This window comes from Rhinopithecus bieti, unplaced genomic scaffold, assembly GCF_001698545.2.
Source record: "Rhinopithecus bieti isolate Rb0 unplaced genomic scaffold, ASM169854v2 scaffold_32092, whole genome shotgun sequence".
Taxonomy (NCBI): domain Eukaryota; kingdom Metazoa; phylum Chordata; class Mammalia; order Primates; family Cercopithecidae; genus Rhinopithecus; species Rhinopithecus bieti.
In genome coordinates this window covers 267,399-283,145 of record NW_016813944.1, presented here as the reverse complement: position 1 = coordinate 283,145, position 15,747 = coordinate 267,399, and the positions used below count along the sequence as shown (strand labels likewise).

Here is a 15,747-nt window from a genome sequence, read left to right as displayed (position 1 = left end):
TGCTGGTTAAAAGACAAGAAAATATTTCCCCGTGAAGAGTCTGATTTATGAAAGGTGAAGAATATATCAATCCAGAAACAGCAATGGCAGGAATAATTTGTCAATACTTTAAAATGCTTTGTCAAACCCACCATGGGCTTTCAGTCTTTGTAGTTAGCAACTCCCAGAAGCTTCACGGTGCAGCAAAAGGGCTTTTGACTTATTCCAGCTTACCCACTAACAGGCTATGAGAACTTCTCAAAGTTACCCCTTGCTTTTGGCCTCAATTTCTATATCTGTAAAATAAGGAGGCTAACAGACTAGGTGATCTGTAAGGTTCCTTTTATCTATGACTTTCTCTAAGATATGTATCTCTATCTGCAGTCATCTGAAGCAAAGGGGTGAAGAATCTGAGTACTACTGTCAGACTGCTGGGGTACAAATCCTATCCTTGGTCACTACAGCTGTATGAAATGGAGGAAGATACATGACCTCTCTGTTCTTAGTTTCTTCATCTGCAGAAAGGTTATGATTATGATAACAGTAACTCTTTTACAGGGTTATTGCAAGAAAAAAAAGAAATGTATCAGCTGCTTGGCACCATGCCTGGCACATAGCAAGCACTTGATAAACTTAGTGATTATTAACTTAAATGAGGTCAGTTTTCAAAAACAGTAAATGTATCCCAAGCACACTTAGAGAACAACTTTCTGTACATATGTGCTCAAGTATGTCCTAAGGCAGCCAGGAAATGGCCTTAGACTTTTAAAGGAAGAGTTTACAAACTGATAATACACAAGCTATATGCCCCATGAGTATATTTTCTCTGTATGAACAGTGTTATTGTTGTTGTTTAATTGAATCAGTTGCCAAAATCTAAAAATCAGAGTTTCACATTCTGGCTTCAATGGAAAATTGGTGTATCTGGCAACAGTGGACCTGCATTCCTGCATAGCACCAGTGACTAGAGTTTCCCCTTAATGTTCCCATCACTCCCTGCTGTCTTCCAAGCAGCCTGCTTGACTCATTGACACTGCAAGCCTTGCCCCTCTAGGTATTTTGGTTTTGATTCCTGTACTGTACCAGGGGATGAGGACAACTGTTCTCCATTAAAGAAAATCCACCCTTTTCCCACCACATGCACAGTCCAAGAAAAAATTGTCACAGAGGAAAATGGAACTGAAATATAGAGTAAGTGGGAGACCTAATTACATTATTTGACCTGTGAATCCAGCTTGGCCCGAACTCCTTATATCTTTAGATTTTCCAGTTAAATCAGTCATTGAATTTCCATTTTAACTGAGGGAACTTTATTTGTTTTTTTGTCCCTTGCAACCAAAAGACATAACCAATTCCATGACAAGGGTAGCCAATTCATCCTTGTTTTATGACTGAAAATATCATATCCCTGGAAACCTCTCAGTCCCAGGTAAACTGGGATGGTTGGCTATCCCATTCATGGCAAAGTTGTGGTTCAAAGTCAGTAGCAGTCAGCAAAGCCAATGCTTTCTACTTCTCCATATTGCTCATTTTCATTTCCAAAATTTATCATCAGATTATCAAAATATGAACCAGATCTTGGTTTCTAATACCATTCTTCTATAAAATGAACAAAGGTTCCTTGGAGAAATAGCTGATTCTAGCACTAGAGCAGAAAATATGTAAGATAAGCCTGGAGCATCTTGTATTGTAGTGTTAGAAAGCAAGGAAGTGCTCAAAAAATAAAACAATGGAGCACATGAAAGAGACACAAGAGCCAACTGAAAGAGGCCTCAATGGCCAAAGCTGGAACAATCTGAGCAACAAAATAAAAAACATAATATTGAGTTATAATAATAATATTGAGGGCCTTCTTGCCATATCATAACATGGTAGAAGGGGTCACATGGCAGAAGGACAAAGAGACGGCAAGAGAGAGCAAGAGGGGGCCCATTCCTGTGACAAAATAAAAAACATAATATTGAGTTATAACCCAAAGCATAATAAAGATCCAACAGTCCATTCTGATGTAAATAAGTGGTTGAATAAATAAATAGGAGAAGGGACAAATCTCCCTTACAGAACAGTTCTAATAATTTATGTAAATACTCTCCAAGAGGCAGAACTTGACTTTCCACCCTCTTTAGGGTATTCTTGTAGGCATAGTGACTTGCTTCCAAACAGCAGAGTATGGAAAGGGAGGAAAAAGTAACTTTATAGTATAGACACCTGACTATCTTTCCCAGGTGATCAAAGCTAACATCAATAGGATGTACCATGTGGATAGTATGTAACCTTAATATGACGTGATAGTATGTAACCTCAATATGATGTGGTGTGTGTGTAATTGGACCACAGATGTGTAGTGCACCCTCCTCGCAAAAATCCGTGACTTCCATCTAACCATGAGAAACATATTGAAGAAGCCCAAAGAGAGGAACATTCTACAGAAAACCTGATCAGTACTTCCCAAAACTGACAAAGTCATCAAAGACAAGAAAAGTTTGAGAAACTGTCATAGACCAAAAGAGGCTACAGAGACATGATGTCTTAGTTCATTTGTGCTGCCACAACAGAATATCCTAGGCTAGAGAATATCCTAGGCTAGGTAATTTATGATGAACAAAAATTTATTGGCTTACAATTCCGAAGGCTGGGAAGTAAAATGTCAAGGTGCTAGCATCTGGTGAGGGCCTTCTTGCCATATCATAACATGGTGGAAGGGGTCACATGGCAGAAGGACAAAGAGACGGCAAGAGAGAGCAAGAGGGGGCCCATTCCTGTGACAACATCATTGGTCCACTTATAAGGGCAGAGCCGTGATGACATAACCACCTCTTAAAAGCCCCACCTCCCAACACCATCACAATGGCAATTACATTTCAACATGAGTTTTAGAGGGGCAAACATTCTAACCATTGCATCATGATGACGAAATATAATGTGATGTCCTGCATGGGATCCTAGAACAATAACAATAAAAAAGGACGCTAAAGAAAAACTGGTACTGGCCGGGCACGGTGGCTTAAGCCTGTAATCCCAGCACTTTGGGAGGCCGAGACGGGCAGATCACGAGGTCAGGAGATTAAGACCATCCTGGCTAACATGGTGAAACCCCATCTCTACTAAAAAATACAAAAAAAAAAAAAAAAAAACTAGCCGGGCGAGGTGGCAGGCGCCTGTAGTCCCAGCTACTTGGGAGGTTGAGGCAAGAGAATGGCGTAAACCCCTGAGGCGGAGTTTGCAGTGAGCTGAGATCCGACCACTGCACTCCAGCCTAGGCGACAGAGCAAGACTCCATCTCAAAAAAAAAAAAAAAAAAAAAGAAAACTGGTGAAATTGGAATGAAGTATTAATTGTAGTTATTAATAATAATGTACTGATGCTGGTTTCTAACTTGCCACAAATGTAGATAGTGATGTGGAATGACAACAATAGGGGCAAGCAGTGAGGGTATATGGAAGTTCTCTGAACTGTCTTTGAAGTTTTTCTAGAAATCTAAAACTATTCTAAAATTTTAAAATGTATTTAAAAAATAATAATTGATCAGTTCCTATTCTAAAGGAAAGCCCCACTGTGAAGAACGACACGGCTTCATCAATTTCAAAAGCTTATAAAAAATTACACTTTAGTAAAAGGTTTTATGTGTTTTGTACATTTCCGATATAAAGTAACAAGCATCCCAGTGTCATGTGTCTGGACACGTTTTTCCAACATTGCAAGTTAGTTGTACCGTAAGATTTGATTGACCTACTTAGAATTTTGGTTCTTCCAATCGTTCATTAAACTTACAAACTAAATTAATGCTTGTTCTTACATGTCTTGGCAGAACAAATTAATACTATCTAGGCAAATTAATAACCTTGGCTCCTAACTCCTGTGATTTTGGCAGGTTATACCTCCAGCTTCTAAAGCCTGTACACAGGGGAATCTTTGGGTAAGGATACACTCTCCTATCAATACACATACAAAGTTATCCTTAATTAGTGTTAGAAGAATGCCCCAGAGGAGGAGCTGACCTCATCATACCTTCTTGTCAAGCAATAAGAAGCTGGCTCAGTGCCCTTGTAAGAAACTCAGACAGAAACACAAATACAAATCCTCACGGTAAGGAAGTAACTTCTTCACTCAACAACACTTTTCTTAACACCTGAGCTAAGAATACAGAAATGCCAGACACTGAAGGATTTCCATTCCTATTTCAAGGGCAAAATAGCAACATGTTGTTAAATAGGAGATGTAGAGATATTAAGCAGATGAAATTGAGGAGTTCTTGAAATACACAATTGGGTATTCAACCAGCACATCAGAAGTGGTAAGTACTAGGAGTATAAATATGCATTTCATGAACACTGATCACGTGCCTCCCACTGAAAGCCTCTTCTGGGTTCTGCAGAGGATGCAAAAATGATTAAGACACAGTTCATGCCCTCAAGGCATCATACTATCCTAGTCTGGTGACTAGGATAAAGGAAGTACACAAATAGTTACAACCACAAAGTAGAAGTTAATATATGCCCCAAGAAAAGTACAAAGTGCTCCTAGAGGTTTAAGAGGAAGACATTAAATTCAGTTAAGGACAGGGAAGCAGATAGCACTTTGAGATAGCCTTAAATTGTGGTACAAACTACACAGGCTTGAATGGGGGTATACAGGCACAGGGACAACCTCAGCAAAATCACCCAAGTTTTCCTGTTTACCTACGGTACACGTAAATAAGTCTTAGGCAATGTGACTTTTAAAAGGAGTCAAGATAGATGTTAGGTCTAGGGGAGAGAGTGGGATGAGAAGCATGGTGTTTATGTGCCTTTAATACATCTCTCCTCAGATTTCTTATCAATTGTAAGGGGAAACATAGCAATTGTACTGTGGAGAAACCAGACAATGCCATAATCAAATGATCAACATTAACACTGCCAATAAAATGCAGGCAGCCAGTATGTGACTCCAAATGCAATACCCTGAAAAAGATATAACATTCCTTTTGTAGTTTTCTAGCCAGATGTGTATTACCTGAAACTCAAAAGAAAACATCACACAAACTCAAACTGAGAAATATAAAATAACTAACCTGGTGTGGTGGCTCATGTCTGTAATCGCTTAAGCCCAGAAGTTTGAGACCCACCTGAGCAACAAATAGAGAGCCTGTCTTCACAGAAAATGTAAAAATCATGGTGGCACATGCCTGTAGTCCCTACCTAGGGTACATGTAAGTAAGTCTTGGGCAGTGTGGCTTTAAACATGTTCCTAGGTAAACAGGAACTACTAGGGAGGCTCAGGCAGGAGGATCACTTGAGCTCAGGAAGTTGAGGCCACAGTGAGTCCTATTTGCAATGCTGCACTCCAGCCTGGGTGACAAAGCAAGACTGTCTCAAAAATAGTAATTAAAATAAAATAAAATAACTGGCCCATGTTCTTCAAATATGTCAGTGTCATAAAAGACTAAAAAAAAAAAAAAAAAAAAAGGTGAGTTCATGCAAACTAAAGAGATAGCATAACTAAACATAAGGGCATCATCTTGGACTGCATTCTGAGCTGGAGGAGGGAAATACTAGAAAGGACAATATTGGACTGTAGGGATTTTTCTTAAGTATTGTACCCATATAAATGTACTGAATTTAATAATTGTACTGTGGTTACATAGAGACTATCCTTGTTTCTGGGAAAGACACACTGAAGAATTACTGTTGACTGGGCATGGTGGCATAGGCCTATAATCCCAGCACTTTTAGAGGATGAGGCGGGTGGATCGCTTGAGCCTGGAAGTTCAAGACCAGCCCAGACAACATGGCAAAATCCCATTTCTAAAAAAAATACAGAAATTAGTAGGTGTGGTGGTGGCACGCAATAGTCTCAGCTACGTGGGAGGCTGAAGTGGAAGGATGGCTTGAGCCTGGGAGATGTGAGCTGAGATCCCACCACTGCACTCCAGCCTGGGTGACAGAACAAGATTCTGTATTTTAAAAAAAAAAAGGAATTACTGTAAATGTGTGTGATGTATGCCACTTACTCTCAAATTATTCAGAAAAAATAATATGTGTATATGGAAAGAGAAAATGATAATAAAACAAAACAACTATGGCAAAGAGTTAAAAATCGGAGAATACGAGTAAAGGGTATGTGCAGTCAGGAGAAATTCTTGACATCATCTTGATACCATTCTTGTACATTTTCTGTAGTTTGAAGTTATTATGAAATAAAACCTTTTTTAAAAAAAAACAAAGATGCTAGAAAGCATTAAAATCAAAATTACTTTCAGGTAGGAAAGTAACCAAGTTCTATTAAGGTATAAATATTTTTCCCTGACTGTATATTACTATTTATATAGTACTTCAAATTTTAAAATATTCTTTTTCACTTAATATTATTTAATTTAAATATTTCCATGTATCCACTTGGTCACATATCAATCCCATTTAGTAACTATATAGTTCTCTATCATTTCAGCATCTTCCACTATTGAACATTTCCATTATTTCCAGTTTTCACAATTATAATGTTACTGCTATGAATATATTCATAACTTTATATCTTTTGGGACTATTTCCTAGGGATTTTGGAATAATTCTGTAGAACAAGATCTAAAAGGAGGACTGTACTCTGTTTTAGGTATTAAAATTATATGGATTGAGATCCACTCATGCCAGAGAACATTTTCCATGTTTGTGAATATGAAGTTAGTCTCAAAAATTAATCATCAGCACATTGGTACCATTGCCAGACTGCAGTGAGTCCTCTCTCTCTCTTTCTCTCTCTCTCTCTCACACACACACGCACACATACACACACTCACCATTCACCAAGCCCAAGGAGCAAACCAAACAGGAAAAGAGGAAGATGCTCAGGGTTAGGGCTGACAGATGATTACCAGAAGACTACTGCCAACTCAGCTGGAAAGCTTTATCCAGTTAAAACAAAGCACAGCAGATCAAATTTGCCCACGTTCAGATGCACTGGTTTCAGTAAGTATGTCTTATTCTGTGTGTGTGCGGGGGGGCGGGGTTTGATACGGAGTCTTGCTCTGTTGCCCAGGCTGGAGTACAGTGGCGTGATCTCGGCTCACTGCAACCTCCGCTCCCAGGTTCAAGTGATCCTCCTGCCTCAGCCCTCCTAAGAGCTGAGATTACAGGCACACACCACCACGCCCAGCTAATTTTTGTATTTTTAGTAGAGATGGGGTTTCACCATGTTGGCCAGGCTGGTCTCGAACTCCTGACCTCAGGTGATCCACCCACCTCGGCCTCCCAAAGTGCTGGGATTACAGGCATGAGCCACCGCACCCAGCCATATGTCTTATTCTTAGAGCTTCCAAGATTTTAATATAGAAACTGCTCAGTTAAAAAAAAAAAAAAAAAAAGACATGTACTCTGATTATAGATGTGTCTGGGGAGCTTTGAGCATTAAATGACTAAAGAAAAATTTTATATGTAATGATAATTATGTCGGGCTAAAGACCAACTTGAATTAATGTTTGTAAACAAGGAACAGCAATTAGCAATTTCAGTAATTAGGAACTGGCTTATAAAGGATAAGAAGAAGAGCATGGGACTTTGTGAAAACCCTGTTTCTGTCTTTAAGGAAGTACACAGACACACTAAGGTGTGTCTCTGTTGGGAATTGTAAACTGTGTGAATATATAGGAAATGTAAGCACTTGAATTATTACCAGTGCACATGAATGGGCAAGGCAAAATTTTCAAAGAGATGCCTAGCACAAGAGAACATTCAGGAGTAATGGAAATGATCTATATCTTGGCTCTGGAGTTGGTTATGTGTATACATGCTTTTGCCGAAACTCTCAGACTTTTCACTTAAGATCTGTAAGTCTTTCTCCAAGGTATTACATTGAAAAGTGCAGCAGAAGCACACAAAGTTGGGCAGCAGTAGACCTGTTCTATCACTAGTTCTGTGAGTTTAAGCAAATCATGTAACTTCAGTTTCCTCATTTGAAAAACAAGGAGATTATGATAAATGATTTCCTAGTTCCCTGCCAGCTTTAAGAGTCTCAATGACAATTTTTTTTAAATAGTAATGGTTTTATGGAAATTATTAATCTGATTTAGGACTTTGGCAATTTTTAAAGTTTGCATTATATTAAGTAATACATGGATACATTATAATTATAAAAAGAAATTCAAATGATATAGATAAGGTCAAAGTTTTCCCTGGCACCCTTCCCGTAATCCAAGAGGAAACCTGTCTTACCAGCTTGCAGTGTATTCTTGTAGGTTTCTTTGTTGTTATTGCTGGAGAGGTATTATGGCTCTGTGGCTCTTAGCCTTAGCTTTAGTCTCTGTGACTCTTTAGTCTTAAAGACTGAGGAGTAATTCTACCAGATCCAGAACCCAGTGAAACCATTAGCCAGTGTAGAACCCTGCTGAAGTCATCCAAACTCCCTATGCTTCAGTTCTGAACTATAAACAGCAACAAAAATGGCAACCACTAAGGAGGTTGTTGTGCCAATTAGATATGGTACATATAAAACACAGAACAGGCCTGGCGTGGTGGCTCACGCCTGTAATCCCAGCGCTTTGGGAGGCCGAGGCGGGTGGGTCACAAGGTCAGGAGACCGAGACCGTCCTGGCGAACACGGTGAAACCCCGTCTCTACTGAAAATACAAAAAATTAGCCGGGTGTGGTGGCGGGCACCTGTAGTCCCAGCTACTCGGGAGGCTGAGGCAGGAGAATGGCGTGAACCCGGGAGGTGGAGCTTGCAGTGAGCCAAGATGGCGCCACTGCACTCCAGTCTAGGAGACACAGGCAGACTCTGTCTCAAAAAAAAAAAAAAGACTGTGTCTCAAAACAAAACAAAAAAATCCTTTAATCAAGGCGGGGAAAAGCCTGCCTGGTCACATTTGGATTTTACTATTTTCTTGAGACAGAAAGACACAGAGACTAAAGTTTCAAATGAGAAAGAATAAAGTATCACATTTTCTTCCACTTGAGCCTAATCAAGTTTTTACCTTTACACACAGTGATAAGAACCTGTGCCAAAGGTTCTTGATTCTGTCTACGTGAAAGGGCTATACCTGACAGCCACTTAGTCCACAAGTCAACAGCCTTCAATAATGAAAAGTCAAGGGCCCTGACTACGGGTTTGCACCATTCCTGCACTGCTCCAGGACAGATGCTCCCTCTGCTGGGGTTGCCCCTACTCTGGCAGATGATCCGTTTGCTCCCATGACAACCCACCGTGCAGAGAGCACACCCATGCAGTGCCCTGTTGGAGATGAGAGAGACGAAGGGCAGAGTGAAAGGCCGGGGCTTGACCTTTAACCAGACCCAAGTGTTTCCCTGGCCTTCTTGGCTAAATGCTGTTATCAACACATTTCCAAGAGCAACAGCTGGCCTCAAGGAGCAGTGAACTATGGCCCTTGTGTGATTTCAAGATCCCTCTGCCCCACACTTCACCTCACTTTCCTTTTAAACTATCTGATACACTGTATTTGAGACTTATTCTTTTAGTTTAACAATCACATCTTAAGATATAAATGTCCTTGGGACCATTTGCTAATGCAGTAAGATCCATCAGTCATTCCTTCTATGGCATGAATTTGTTTCATCCATTCCTTTCTTTCTACCAGCTAAGATTATCAAATCTAAAGGAAGAGAGTTGGGTTATGCTTTATTGTTCTTATTTTATCTTTTGACTCAAAAGATGAACTTACGAGGGAAGGAAGGGTGATTTGGGAGAACGGGGCCCTGCTGGGAAGAGTGGGGAGGTGAGTAAAAAGGGTGGGCTTCTGGCAGACAGCAGGAGGGCCTGGATCAATCTGGGTGAGTGGGGAATCCAGCAAGGAAGCATACATCTAAAACAAACCCCATTATTTCACAATTATGGGACTAGCCTACTTCAGGGAATATCACTCCAGATCTTGGCCATGACCTAGAGTTGCATAAAATCTGCTTATCTTTCAAATTAATACCACAGTGATTGATGAGACAGCATTTTTTCAGTAAACTGAATTTAAAACCCAGTGATCACATGAAAAAAAGCGTAACAAAAAATTACACACACACACACACACACACACACACCGTCATGTACAAATTATAATTTAGATAAGGAATAGAATTCCCAATTACAAAGTGAAGGCTGTGGCAGTATTATGTATGATGACCTTGATAGAGAAGATTATCTTCCCACATTGGCCTGCCGCCCCGTCCTACATTTTGTATAGCCATGGCCATGCCGTATTTAGGATGGAATAAAGACAAAGGCCTACACAACCGTTGATCCCCCGAAGATGGAACGACTGGCCACTTTTCCTCAAAAGTGTGCTAAGCACATGTGTGAGCTGGTAGCTATGGACTGCCTTCAAATAAACAACTGTTTCCAAATCTGCCTGGATTGTAAAAATCACCCAAGGTGCCTGTTTAAACCAAGCCATTCCTCAGAATTCTGATTCAATAGGCCTGGAAAGTCCCCAGGAAATTGTGTTTTTCATCAACACTTCAGATTACTTTCGTAATCAGGCAAATGCTATAAATACCAAGATAAGACGTCTACAATTTCAGGAAAACTAGAAAGGGAGAGAGGCCAGAGGGAGTCATTTCTTTCTTGAGCTTGGAAATATGCAATGCTGCCCCGTTTAGAAGATAGAGTATAATTTCAGGCCCAATTCATGCCTGTCTTGAGCTAAGAACTTTCCACGATGTCAACAGAACGTAAGAATTCCAGATGAAGAGGGAATTCAGCTCTTATGTATGAAAGAAATCCATAAACTCACTAACTTTTTGGAAACATGCAATTAAGATCTAGTGTTGGCCAGGCACAGTAGCTCACGCCTGCAATCCCAGCACTTTAGAGGCCAAGGCAGGCAGATTACTTGAGGCCAGGAGTTCAAAACCAACCTGGCCAACATGGTAAAACACCATCTCTACTAAAAATACAAAAAAAAAAAAAGCCAGATGTGCTGGCACACACCTGTAATCGCAGCTGCTCGAGAGGCAAGAACCGCTTGAACCTGGGGGGCAGATGTTGCAGTGAGCCGAGATCATGCCACTGCACTCCAGCCTAGATGATAGAGCAAGACTCCATCTCAAAAAAAAAAAAATCTAGTGTCGTGCAGCTTATTGTGATATTCCTTGATATGCTGGTGGTAAAGGCCCCACCACTGACAAAAAAAGATAAATGTTGATACTATAATGGTGCAGTCAGAGTTCTGAGATAATAAACTAAAGCTGGTTAACACAGCAAGTTAAAATGTGGGTAGTGCCCAGAGCTAGTTTAAAGTACAATATACAAATGGAACACAACTTTTCACAAGAATTCCTTTACCACAGAGCTGTATTCGGAGCTCCATTCAGTAGCCTCCTCATACATGGCCTACGCCTGAAAGGGAACACAGGAAAATAAAAACAGCAATAATGTGGAGCGATAGGATTGTAAGTGAAGCTTTTCTATATTTATTTTCTGTATTGTTATTTTAATATGAATGAGTACAATAAATAAGAAATCAGCAGTTGTTAATGCATTACTTGCTATTCACTCATGACTATTTTGTCAAAAAGCAAATGGAAGTATTTCTTAATGACAATTGAGCCAGTTTATTAATGCTTCTATTCATGAAGACATTATATTCCATCAACACAGTTTTCTGTCATAAACTTCATTTTCAGACATGAAAACAATATAAGAGGCACTGAGAATCATGTCCCAATTTTGGAAAAAGCATTTCATACAGTATGAAAAGAGTTCAATGTTTATTAAAATAGCACTGGACATTCTGGAAAACTTAAAATATGCCACAGAAGCTTCTATGGTAAAGAGAAGGGAGAAGTTAGGGTTGAGAGGGTGAGGAAGTAAGAGCAGGGTAGAAGAGACCAGCAGCCCAGGAATTTCCTTGGTACAGGTAGGCTGTGGTCTTTTTCACTGCCTAAGGCTGGGGCCAGAGCCTCCAGGAAAGGCATGGTGGTTAGTCCCAGGCACCCCAGGACAGAAAGGCTCTCTGGTGGAAATAGAAATGTACACTGGAACTATTGCATCTGGGCCTCATGGTCCTTTCATGCTTTGATAGAGGGAAGGGGTAGAACAACTGTCTAATAGTGGGACTGGGAGAATGATCACAAAAAGGATGCCAGGCTCCTGAAAGTGGAGTGGGAACGGCTGATATCAGAGGGAGGGGCTAAGACCAGCCTTGTGATGGTTGGAGGAATCCTGGCTAAGTGAGGGAAAAGGAAAAGATAAAAGCCCCAAGGAGAAACCACGAGGACTTGCAGCCCCACTGCTCTGTAGCTGATTGCAGGCAGTCAGGCACCCAGACAGACAGACAGACTAAGGCTGTTCTCAGGCATCATGGCTGAGCTCAGGCTACCCTGCTTTGCATATCTCATGAGCATTTTTGTGTTTGACCACAGCTGACTAAAGTATCTTTGCTTCCAGAGGATTTGCTAACAGAGATACAACTGCAAGAGAAAGGCAGATATTCCAGTCCAGGCCAATGGGAAAAGCTGAACTTTCACCTTTCTCTCAGAGTTTATGATGAGGTTTGGAATTCAGACTTATGTTCAGAAGATTTTTTCTTTCTTTTTTCACTTGAGTTTCCAAAGGATGGCAGGGACCTTAGATGACAATTTTCAAACTAATATTTTCACCAAAAAGGATTACATAAAAAACAACTAGTAATCTTTCTTTTTATATTTTGGTTTAAAGTTTAGTATTCTCCTTCATGTGGAGGATGACCAGTTTTACACTTTAGTGGAAAAAAAACAAAATATGTTTTAATTTTATAATTTACTTTCCCAAGAGCCCATCAGATTTCTCCAAATACTCATCTAGAATATATCCTTCAATTTTTCATGAGACTCTGGACATCAACAGGTAAGATTGCTCCATGACATCATGACACCTTAGCCCAAATACCCTCTCCCATGGTTGTATTTCCTTCTACAGTCATGTGCTGCCACATCATGTTTCAGGAAAACAACAGATCGCATATATAACAGTGGTTTCATAAGAGTATAATGGGCCAGGTGCAGTGGCTCACGCCTGTAATCCCAGCACTTTGGGAGGCTGAGGCAGGTGGATCACCTGAGGTCAGGAGTTCAAGACCAGCCTAGCCAACATGGTAAAATCCCTTCTCTACTAAAAATACAAAAATTAGCCAGGTGTGGTGGTGAGCATCTATAATCCCAGCTACTTGGGAGGCTGAGGCAAGACAATTACTTGAACTCGGGAGGTGGAGGCTGCGGAGAGCCAAAATCACACCACTGTACTCCAGCCCAGGCAACAAGAGCAAAACTCCATCTCAAAAAAATAAAGTATAATGGAGCTGAGAAACTGCAACACCAGAGTAAACAAACTTAACAGCAAACAAGAGAGCCAGGATTTGAACATCCCTGACTCCAGAGCCTGTGTGCTGAGCTACCAAGCCTTTCTGCTCTCACCAGTGTGATATACTAAATGTTCTGGGATCACCTCCTCCAAAGAGCTTTCCTGGCCAGCATCTCCACCCCACCTCCTCTGCTCTGGGTTGCATCCGCCCTTAATGTTCTCATAGCTCTTCATCAATTGTCTCCCAACAGGGACTGCATATCCCTTGAAGACAAGGTCCATGGCTTATTATCTTTATAATCCCAGCACCTCGCCATGGTGGCTACCAGAGAGTGGGAGCTTAAGGAGTGTTGAAATAAAAGACACCTAGAGAAGATGCCAGAATTAAACATCTATTATTCTCATGTTGAATCTATTATATATATTTATACTTTCATTTTATATAATGGCATTACTATAATTATCCCTTTTTCAACATAATATTGATGGCTAATTTAGATGAATTGATTCTATTTTCAAGTAATTCTGCTAGAGCTCTTTGACTATGGTAGGCAGCTAAAATATTCAAGGTATCAACAGTGGCCAAATGAATAAATAAAAGAAAAATAAAGGTCATATATTAAATAAAGTAGAATCAAACGGTAATTGTTAAGCGTGAAGGCCAAAATGTAACCAACCATGATGAATATTTAAGAGCTCCCATTTTAGCAATCGATGCCTTTCCCCCACAGGAACTCACTATAACACACTGCTCAGATCCCATTGAAGGGAAGAGTTCCTGTCACCTCTCTTCCAAACTCCCTGTCAAGCCAGGCTTTCTCCTCTTGAAAGCACCCTTAACCCTTGACTTCAGGAGGCTGCTAGCAAAAGTCATGACACAGAGAAAATGTGCACTAGCAGAGTCCTTACTAGGAGCACAAAGTTAGGGGCCCAGCTCCTGAGCAAGTGACTAGAAAAGCATAGTGGTAAATCTTGAGCCTATACCTACTAGCATTTATCTTGAGCAGGTTACTTAACTTCTTCAGGTCTCAGTTTCCTCATATGTAAAACAGAGGTAAAACAGCCCCTACTTCATAAGGCTGCTGGGAGGATTTGGTAAGATGATGTATATAAAGTACTTCCCACATTACCTGGCACATGTGCTCAGTGCTCAGTAAATGTCAGCTACTGTGGTCTAGGCAGATTGGTGAGTGATAGCATCAATGTCTCACACAACAGAACCAGCCTGAGGGATAGCTTTAGCACAGGTGCCAGGGCTGGAAAACTTCGATCCTCACTGAGTCCTGCAATAATATATCAAGGGAACTGATATGGTATAGACTGCCTGGATGCAAATGATCAGCTTCTAGCTGTGTGAGCTTAGAAGAGTTTCTTAACGTCATTGTGCCTCAGTTTCCTCATGTGTAAAATGGTGACAATAATTGTACCTGACCCATACATTATCGTGATTAAAGGTATATTTATATGTGTGTGTTGTGTGTGTATGTGTATATCCATATATATATACACATATATACACACATGTGCAGTATGTATGGGTCAGGTACAATCATATATACACACATGTGCAGTATGTATGTGTGTGTATATATATGGATATACACGTACACACACAACACACAGACAAAAACATATATGAACAGCTTTGGTACAAAACAATATAAATAAGCTGTTATTATTATTATTCCAGGCTACCTTCAGCCTTCACTTTCTACCCAACAGCTCTGTGTTGAAGTAGATAGAGAAATGACATTCTATGTGGTCACTGAGGGAAATTTTAAATATCTTCCTACATTTGTTCAAATAAGCTGAGAAATCCTTGGTACTCAGTATTTCTACTGGACAAAGTTGGAGTCCAATATTTCAATAGGACCCTTTCTGTTTTTAAATTAGTTATTAACCAGTTTGTGACAATGCACAGGAATTCATATTTTTCCTATAAAAGTCTGGTTCTTCTGCCCCTAAGTGTTTCAGAGAGAGAAATAAAGAGGTCTGGCTCAGGAGAACAGTTTTGTCGAGTAAAAATGGCCCCAAAACTGTTTACAATTCTCATTTGACTACTCTTACCATAGAAAACAAAGCAAAACCAAAAAACCGGTTATGAGGACTTTAAATAAAACTCATTATATGAAAAGGAAATGGCACAAGTCGCACACAAAACTATTGCATAGTTTCTGAATTAAGTCAAATGAAGTAAGGAAGCATCCAAGATAAGGCTGAAACACACCCTTCCCACTAGTGATCTGTTATTCTCTGATTAAAAAAAAAAAAAAGCAAACAACTGTAATAGAAGCCAACCCTGGGCTACATGAGGTCCTTGCAAAAGGTACCTTCTCTATTTCCTCCTACCAATATCCACAGCAGCGCTGTACCAAGACATTTCTGCCCCATAGTGCTTTCATAGTCACTAGATCTCTCTCCCACCTGCAGCAGCACCCCCCTCAACACACAGACAATTATATGGATGGTTTGGGGTGAGGGTGAGGAAAGAGAAGACTGAACAGTTTCTGATTC

The 15,747-nt window shown here is 40.3% G+C and overlaps 1 long non-coding RNA gene across 6 annotated transcripts in view; it reads right to left on the bottom strand.

Annotated features, from left to right (window-relative positions):
• The window catches only part of LOC108513381 (uncharacterized), a 288,015-nt gene that overhangs the window by 257,048 nt on the left and 15,220 nt on the right, over positions 1-15,747 (bottom strand). The window lies entirely within an intron of this gene.